This window comes from Miscanthus floridulus, chromosome 6 (assembly GCF_019320115.1).
Source record: "Miscanthus floridulus cultivar M001 chromosome 6, ASM1932011v1, whole genome shotgun sequence".
NCBI classification, from domain to species: domain Eukaryota; kingdom Viridiplantae; phylum Streptophyta; class Magnoliopsida; order Poales; family Poaceae; genus Miscanthus; species Miscanthus floridulus.
In genome coordinates, this window is record NC_089585.1 from 41161905 (window position 1) to 41172053 (window position 10149).

A 10149-nucleotide genomic window follows, 5' to 3' on the forward strand; every position below is an offset into this window, starting at 1 on the left:
CTAGTGAAAATAGAAGACAGCCGGCTCACGTACTTGCGTTGCTTCAATTCAGGGTAACTCAAAACCCCCACTTTGGTCAGAGTTCTCATCATCTGTCGTTGGTCTCTCACACATACAGTATATATTATGCTTTATTAGCAAGCAAAACAATCAAAGTGGTGTGTGCAGACTAGTTCGCGTGAGCGTCGTGCGTGTCATTTTCGTGCATGGATTAGTTTGTCGTCTCGGACTCGCTTTTCTTCGTTTCCCGCATGTATCAAGCCGTCCTTGCGGGAGTGTGGACCTGAATGTGCTAGACTTACAAGGTGTTCGGTGCTGTAAACGCATGTATCAAGCCATGCCAGGTCTCTAGCCCAGGCTAAAGGGGTGGTCGGATCCGGTGACTAAAGTGTCCCGGTCACATCGGACGTTCAAATGTTAGTTAGGACTAAACATGAATTAATTATAAAATTAATTGTATAAATGGAGACTAATTTGCGAGACGAATCTATTAACCTATTTAATCTATCATTAGCACATGTTTATTGTAGCACCACACACTACAAGAAATCCTTCTTTCTATGACAAAAATCCTCGTGACTGGACAAATTTTTATCATATAATATATCATAATATGACGCAAAAGATTGTAGCGTCATAAAATCTGGACAGCCAGAACTATTTATGACGACACTGTTTTTTTGTCACATAATGGTACCAAGTGTCGTCACAAAATGTAAGTCGCCAGGAGCCAGTTGATAGTGACGTTTTTATGACGATACGTGTTGTTTTTATGTGACGGCTGTGGAGCGTCACTGTTTGTTATTTCAAATAGAAGGTGGACCCTTGACCCATCTCTGTTGACCAGTTTCATTTCCCATTTCCCCAACTGAAGACGGCGGCGGGCGGCCTCTGGGCGGAGCTAGCTCCCCATCTCCCCAACTGACGGCGCGGCGGCCTCTGGGCGGAGCGCGGCGAGCGGCGGGCGGCGTCTGGGCGGAGCCAGCTCCCCATCTCCCCAACTAACGGCGCGGCAGCATATAACATATCCATGATATTTTGGCAGCATATAGCCCATATGTAACTTCCAATAGGTTACATGTGCATATAATATAATTCATAAATCAAGTTTAACATTGAAACAGAATCATTGCATACAAGGTCTTACAATTTCATAATTTAGATACAACAGAATCACTAATAGAAGTTCATGGTTCACAAATAGCTCTAGAAATGCAAAGATTAGCCATCATCACTGTCTTCTTCTGATATACTCACTTCGTCTTGACTATGGTACTCAAGGAATGTTTCATCTTCATCTTCGCCGTCTGTTTCATCACCTTGAGGTGTTTGTTGATGTCAACGGATGCTCTCGACAAGGTCTGCACTAATAGGGCTGCCTGGTTGATTATCCATATGCAACAAATCCATATCAGGATAAATGTCTCCCACTATACAATCTCCCGACAAAGTATTGTCCTCTTGGTATGCCTCCTAACATCTCATCTGTACTTGTTCATGGATTGGTTGTTTTCCATCGGACTCTTCAACATCAAATATGTCGGTGGTTAAATTCTTGTACCACTCGCCAACATGGACCTAACTTTGTATCTTCTAAGAAAAATACTTGTGAAGCTTCTGTGGCTAGAATGAAAGGATCATTCTTATACCATCGGCCTTCGATGTTAATGCTCTTGAAGTAACCATCATCTTTCATCTGGTATGTCCTTCCCTCAAGATTGTACCATTGACATCGTAATAAGATAACAGATCTATCTTCTTTGCTATTTTTAGTGTAATTCAACTCAATAATGTCTATGATTGTCCTATAAAAGTCAATAGAATCATCATTGTGAGTACCCGTAGTCTTGATTGTGGAGTTTTGTGTTTTCCTGTGTGCCTCATGAGCCATAGTGTGGTACCATACCCCATTGATTATACAGGCTGTGTATGATCGCACATGCCTATTCGGTCGATATGTGAGTGAGTACAGGTCTTCATCAACATTTGTTGTGCCTTTGTATTTCAATCTAGTAATCTGTAGGAAAACATAGAGAATTGGTGAGTTTGAAAATTTATTGTATCATAAATGATTCAGCCAGGATGTAAAAGTTGCACGCACATGTTTCTCGAACCATGCAGTGAATTGTGTTGACATCATTTTTTCAATATTGTTGACATATTGTTGTTCCAATTCTACCCTATACATGCTGCAAAGGAAGAAGTTAAATAGTTTATTGTGACACTAATATTGAATAAAGGTGGCAGAAATGAAATGACAGCAATTACTCACTCTTTGTATTCATCAATCTCTTCGCAATTATTTAGAACAAACCAACCCATGGAGTCATAGTCATTATCTTGGTAATGAAGTTTTGAAGCACCCAACAGGTTAATACCATGACCAAAAATAGAGAAATCATTGGGTGAGATGTTCTGTGCTCCATCTAAGTTTTTTAGGCCTAGTGAACTTAGTAATAATTTCACTGAAATATGTTGAGCATTGGGTCATACACTCATAGGCAATGTATGCCTCTACAACAGATCCTTTAGGTCTTGCTTTAGTGTGGATGAAACACTTAAAGGTGCCCAATCTTCTCTCAATGGGATACATCCATCCATACTGAACATATCCCCTAAGGAATGCCTCATCAGGTAAGTGTACTACTAGGTGAACTATAACATCAAAGAATACAGGGGGATAAATTTTCTCTAGTTTGCAAAGGATAATTACAATATCTTTCTTCATCTGGTGTAGTGCGTCAACCTATAGAGTTTTCAAGCAAAGTTGTCTAAAAAACCTACCCAATTCAGCAATTACTTCATATACATCTTTGCGCACCAAACCACGAAGGCCAGCTGGTAAAATATGCTGCAGCAGTATATGACAATCATGTGTTTTCAGCCCATGCATTATCCTCTCTCCATATTGACACATCTTGATATATTAGAGGCATAGCCATCTAGAAATTTAACATTGCTAACAATCTGCAAGAACTTCTTCTTTGCTTCTAGCGTTAGAACATAACAAGCTTTGGGCTTTGTGGATGAATTACCAGCTTCTTCCAACAAATGAAGCTCTTTTCTTATACCTCTGCTTCCAAATCTAGTCTAGCAGCGACTATGTCCTTTGTCTTCTTCGGAGTATTAAGTAGAGTTGACAAAATATTTTCACATATGTTTTTCTCTATGTGCATAACATCTAGGTTGTACTGTAGCTTCAATTTTGTCCAGTATGGCAAATCATACAAGCTAACCTTGAGATGCCATACTGGTTCTCCATTACAGCTTCGTTTTCTTGTTTTATGCTTATCAGGATTCTTGCCTAGAACATAGGAAACTTCATCCAACCTTGTCATAACCTCACCTGCACTAAATTTCCTTGGCTACTCTCTATTTTCATGGTGGCCATTGAAAGATCTATTTTTCCTCTAAGGATGGTCGTTTGGGAGGAAACATCTATGGCCTATGAACCCAATTTTGTTTCTTAGACATTCGGAGCATGGATTCTCATCACAGTGCACACATGCGAAGTAACCCCTAGTTGTTCTGCCTAATATGGCGCCTAATGCAGGGTAGTCATTGATTCCCCATAGAATCGTTGCACGTAGACTAAAATCTTTGCCTTCATATGCATCATAAGTAGAGACACCCTCTCAAAGGGTAAGCATGTCTGCTATCAAAGGCTACATGAACACATGGAAATCTTTGCCTAATGATTTTTTGCCTGGAATAATTAACGCAAGCATATAATTGGATTGGTCCATACATGTCCATGGTGTAAAATTATATGGAACCACTATCACTAGCCAGATGCTACATAAATTGGTCATCTGACCAAATGGGTTAAATCCATCAGTAGTAATGGCTAACCTCAAACTGCAGGGTTCATCTGCAAAAGACTTGAAAGTATCATCAAATTCTTTCCAAGCTTCTCCATCAGCAGGATGTCTCATTTCATTTTCAACTAGTACCCTCTTATCCTTGTGCTATCTTGCACACTATGCCCACTACTTTGAGATAAAAAGCCTTTGAAGGCGTGGAATTATTGGAAAGTAACGCAAGACATTGTGAGGAACTTTCTTTCTACCCTCATTCACTTTCCATCTTGATTCACCACAAACTGGGCAATGATCATCATTTTCATGGTCCTTCTAGAATAAGGCACAATCATATTTGCACACATGAATAACAACATAACCAAAACCAACTTTCCAAAGTAGAGCTTTAGTTTCGTTATAGGACTTAGGGAGGCCAGGAACATTCTTCAACGATGTTGAAAGCAACTCAAGGAATGCATTGAACCTAGAATTTGTCATCCGATTGTACACTTTTATATGCAGTAGTTTAATAATGAAAGTCAACCTAGGCTCCTTGGTGCAACCTGGATAAAGTTCACGCTTTGCCTCTTCCATGATTTCTCGATATAAGTTACCACCGAAGCCATGGCTTGCTGCAGTGTACAAATCTTGAAGCAACCCCTGAACTCCCCGTGCACTATCTTCTATGACATCTTCAGTTTGTCCTTCATCATCAAGTGGAGCCTAGTCATTTCCATCTCATGATATATCTTCAGTACCAACAGCGAGTGTGCCATCATCTTGTTCAACATCATTATCTCCCTCTCCATGGTGAATCCACCTTGTATAGCACCTAGAAATACCATTGATGTGGATATCCTCCTCTACCTCATCTTGACTTTTTTCTATTTGGTTCTGCCATCGATGGCATGAGCACTTGATTTCCTCATCTACACTAAATCTACTTCTGACATGTTCCATGAATTGTTCAACACCAGATATATAGGGATCACTAAATGGTGCACTGTTATAAATCCAGCATCTATCCATCTCGACCTAGATAAATTTAGGTGCCAAAATGTTACAAATCGAGCTTCTATTCTTCAATTCAACTAAAGGCACTGCAATAACAAATCTAAAGGGGAAGAACTATGGTTGACTCAGCTCACCTTGTATAATGGCTGGCAAGGCAGTGACTGCCAGCTGGGGTGGCCGATGAGGCTGCTGGTGGGGGGGGGGGGAGAGACAGTAGGTGGGGTGGCCGGTGAGGCAGCAGCTAGGGTGGCCGGTGAGGCTACAGTAGGGGTTGTTGGCGAGGGTGCAGCTAGGGTCACCGGTGAGGTAGCAGCTGGGGTCATCAATGATGGGCTAGCAGGTGGGGTGGACGATGAGGCTATAGGTGGCTTTGTCGGTGAGGCTGTTGGTAGTGGGGGCAGCAAGGCTGCAGGTGGGGTCACCGGCGAGATGGTAGGTTGGTGGACAGCGATAAGAGTGGCTGAGATGTGGTCGACCAGAGCTCACGTGGCCGACCTCTACCCTATGCAGCTCTGCTTCTTAGCCACAGCATGCTAAGTACCCTCGGTAATGACATGTGGGCCCTGCATGCTAATTAGCCTTGACTGCCATGTGGGTCCAATGTTTGAATGACATGTGGGCCCTGCATGCTAATTAGCCTCTCTTGTAATGAATTCATTGTGCAAACATCATTTCTCTTTTTAATCTATGGCAAAAAGTTGTAACTAGTATTTCTCCCACATACCAACTCCAAATGTGATGTTTTTTCCTAAATTTTTCTAAAATCATAATTTATCAATTTATTGCATTGATTTTGGTCATATTTTCATGTGACAAATTTTGAACAATTCAAAATTTGAATTTAAAAAAAATAACAACTTTAAACTAGATTTTGAAACTCCAAATGATTTAAGCTAAAAAAGTCATGAAAATAAAAGTTGTCGAACTCATCAAGATCTACAACTTTTATTTTGGTCATTTGTTCATCCTACAAAGTTACAGTAACCTTACTCATAAATTTTATGTATCTCTCTTATAGTTTATGAGATATGTAAAATTTGTGAACTATGTTACTATCACTTTGTCGGATGAACAAATGACCAAAATAAAAGTTGTAGATATTGATGAGTTATGCAACTTTTATGTTCATGACTTTTTCATTTGAAATTACTTAGTACCCCAAAATTTTGTTCAAAGTTCTAATATTTTGAAATTCAAAATTCAAGCTGTCAAAACAAAGTCATATGAAAAAATGACCAAAATCAAAGTGGTAGATCTTGATGCGTTATAGAACTTTGTTTCTAACATTTTTTCCATTTGAAATCATTTATTACCCCAAAAATCTATTTGAATTCCTAATACTACTAATACAGTCACTAACATAGCGGACCCACCGCGCCAGACCAAAAATTGTCCGCTACACCTCGCATCTCTCTCGCGCTGATTTGCTCATCGGCACATGGGACCCACCATGCCTCCCGCTCAAGAAGGGCAAAATTCCCCTCGTGGCCGCAGCGTGCCTTATCCTCTTGGCCGGTCAGACAAAGGGGAAAAATCTCCACTCCCCGTAGACCTTGGCCTCCTCTTCCCTCCCGTCAACCTAGCGCCGACACTCACCTATCACACCGCCACACCTCCGTCGGTGCCCAGATCTGCCCATCCTGCTGCCACACCTTAGCCGATGCCCCGGAGCCACCCATCCCGCCGCCACACCAACATCGGTGCCTAGAGCAGCCCATCCCACCGCCAGACCTCCACCGGTGCCTGAAGCCACCCATCCCACTGCCACACCTCTGCTGGTGCCTAGAGTCACCCATCCTACCACCACACCAACATTGGTGCCCGGAGCCGCCCATCCTGCTGCCACACCTTCGCCGGTGCCTGGAGCCACCCATCCCGCCACCACACCAACGCCGGAGGCCAATGTCGATGCCTGGATCCACCCATCTCGCCGCCACACCAACGTCGGAGGCCAGAGCGGCCCATCCCTCCATCGGCATCCCTGACTCCCTCCACTGGTTGATCTTTGTGGCTCCACGCAGAGCACCGCCGCCTCCTCCAGCCATCGTCTTCCTAGCCCTGGCCTCATCATGCCGCCGCCGCCACTTTTGTGTGCTCCTCGTAGTAGGTGATTTGCTTCCTTCACTTGTTTGCTATGGCGACTGGTTGTTACAGTGAGCCGAGATTTTCATTTGTGGCTAAACATTAGGTTAATTACTTTGAATGCATAGATTAGAACATGATGAATTTTGCTGAGATTATAGTTCTTTTCTTTCTAGTTTTTGATTTTGCATTGTAGCTATGGCAATTAGCAATTTGTAAATAGTATGTTCCATATGAATCTGTTGAAACAAAATGAATGCATTGAAATGTTCTGTTGTCTCACTTATGAGGAGCTGGTACTTCTTGATCAAGAGTGTAGTGAGTATAAATATTATATTGTTTAGTATTTTCTTTTCAGGTGTGGTGTATACAGATATTGCCTTTGTGAATAATACTTATGTATTGCCTCTTCTTCTTGTTGTAGAAGAGTACTGATGTTAGCTTTGTCTCTAGCATGTTGGTTTGCTTCTAGCATTTAGTAGAATAAGTTGCATTATCAAGTTCATCATTTGAAAGTGCTTTTTGACTGACTATTAGACTTCTCCTTTATTTCGTTTACAATTTCTCTATTAATCTGTTAGTTCTTTCTTCAACTTCTTTACAGAAACTAAATCTAGTTTCTGCTCTTTTTGTGTTTCATCATAATAAGTATTAGAAGAAATACCAAAAACAAAGTATAAGCAGGAGAGGGGCGAGAATGTTAAGAAGGTTCATGATGTTTTTAAGTCTTTGGGTATTCTAGTGTTAGCATAGACTATTAGGGATGTTATTTCAAAAGGGAAAGAGGGCAAAGGGAAGAGACTAGTGTCTGACAAACTAGAATCTGACATTGAATATGATCCATCCTCTGACATTGATAACCAATCTGATAGTGATGATGATTATGATGATGATCTCAATACTAAGGTCAATACTGAGGTGAGATGGATTACTAGGCCAATTTACAAGTTTGCATATCCATCTATTTGAAACATATACTTCATTGTAGTTATTTAATCTATTGCCGTCTTCTTAATTTATAAGATGCATGTTTCTCTTGCCACATAAGATCGATGGTTCCCGAAACTCGCCCTCAATAGAAGAAGCAAAAGGCGGCTACCAACCAGCAGCCACTACGCATGCCAACCATATTCACTAGGGCCAGTGCAGCCATGTCTTCGCCTGGTGCAAACACTAGGACCACTAGAGGTCGTCTGCCACCTAGGCCAAGACATAACTTGCCTACTAGGAACAATTTGAAAGCCAACCCTAATACAAATGCCATTTCTAGTAGCAGCCATTTGCAAGGCCATCTCACTACAAGCACCAGCCAAACCACATAAACTATAAACATAGTGCCTAGTTCTCCTAGATTCACCAGGACCAGTGTAGCCATGTCTTCGCCTAGTCCAAACACAGTGCCTAGTCCTCCTAGATTCACCAGGAGCAGTGCAGCCATGTTTTATCCTGGTGTAAATAGAGTGCCTAGTCCTACCAGACCCACTGCTAACCTGTCTCAGCAACCCACTCCCACAAACAGTGTTTACCAAACAGTTCCTGCGGACAACTCGCCAGGTGGACAAAGCTCTAGGCAAAGCAACTACATCAATGAGTCGGCTAAGCAATTTGATGCTACTAATTCAGAGGGTCATACAACTGAAGGAGAACTAGTCCATGACTCAGTTCCAGGTAAATAATACGTGTTTCCAAGCATTAGTTTCTCCATTCAATATCTACAATTGCTACTGCTATAATAAAGCATTTCTATTATTATTTGCTAATTCAGCGCCCCAAAAGAATGTCCGCAAGAAAACCATGGGTCATGGCTTAGAGAAGATGATAAATAGAGGAAAGAAGCTAGCTATCGAGGTGGCTAAAGGGAAGAAAAGACCTGATGTACCACTTCAAGCCACGAAGCTAGCATCTAAATATGGTGTTGCTCTTAGAGGCAACCTGCCTATCTACACATATTAGAAAGATTATGATAATGAGTAGGGGTAGGCAGAAGTATCAAAAGTGCTTAGGAAAGTGGCGTTGAGACAACTATTTCATTCTTCCAAATATTTTCATGCATTACAATACTCCCATGTGAAAATTATGTCTAATAATTCATTTGTGTGGATTCAGTCAAGGTTGGATGTGGATGTTAGGAATGAGGGACCAAGCAAAGCTGCATGCACTAATATCATTAAAAGGGGAGTAAGGCAGCAGAGGTATCACCTTAAAAGGAAGTACTTCGATGACTCACTGACAATAGAACAACTATTGGCCAAAGAACCTCCACCTAAAATGGAGAAAGAGGAATGGATCCAGCTAGTTGAGTACTGGTGTGACCCAAAGAATCAGGTCCATGCCTGCATTATCTGCTTTTGTTAATATGCAATGCAAATTGTGCATGTGAATGAAACCTCTGTATTGCATTTGTGGTGCAGGAGAAATGTGCTAAGAATAAAGTAAACCGAGGCCAAGTGTAGCTTCACCAAAGGATTGGATCTAGGTCCTATATTTCCCATCGATACAGCCTGATACAGATACTATTGCTTTGTGTGTATTCCTATTATAAGGAACTATGTGCCATTAATTAGTTCTTGCACTGAAATGTGAAATGTTATGGAGACAAACCTGATTGCCTGATGTTTGGTTGGATCGAATTTGTCTAGGTTGCATTGATGCAAGTTTCTGTATTGTTTTTCTTGACCTGTCCAGGTTGCATTGATGCATAATTTTTTATGTCAATGGCCAACTAGAAATCAAATACATGTGAATGTTGATTGTTAAAGCATAGTAGTAATTAGTTGACTATGCCAGTGATTGCATTTGTTGTTGGCATAGAAAATCTAGAGGCCGATACTTGTATGATCTGTAGTGCATACATATTTTGGTATCTTGCTGTTGACATGTAAAAATAATTTATGGCTAATCTTATATCCCATGTTTGTCCAGCCCTCTCTTTACCTTCACGGATATCATTGTAATCCAAAATTTTTGCATGCTGCAGAAGCCTAAGTACAACAACATGGATCCAAATCCTATTGATTTCTTTGGGGAATGTATGAATAGTCTACAAAATGGTCGTACTCCTCTTGCAAATGAGATATATGTAAGTTACATAATTAATGGATACATGTATTGTACTCAAGTAAATGCCTGGTTGAACACTATTGTATGGCCTTGTTAAGTGGATTCATTCTATGTAGGAACATATGGTTGTAGAGAAGGCAAGAGAACCAGGAGAAGGAGAAGCACAAAAGTCTCCCTCCAAGATTGTTGCTGA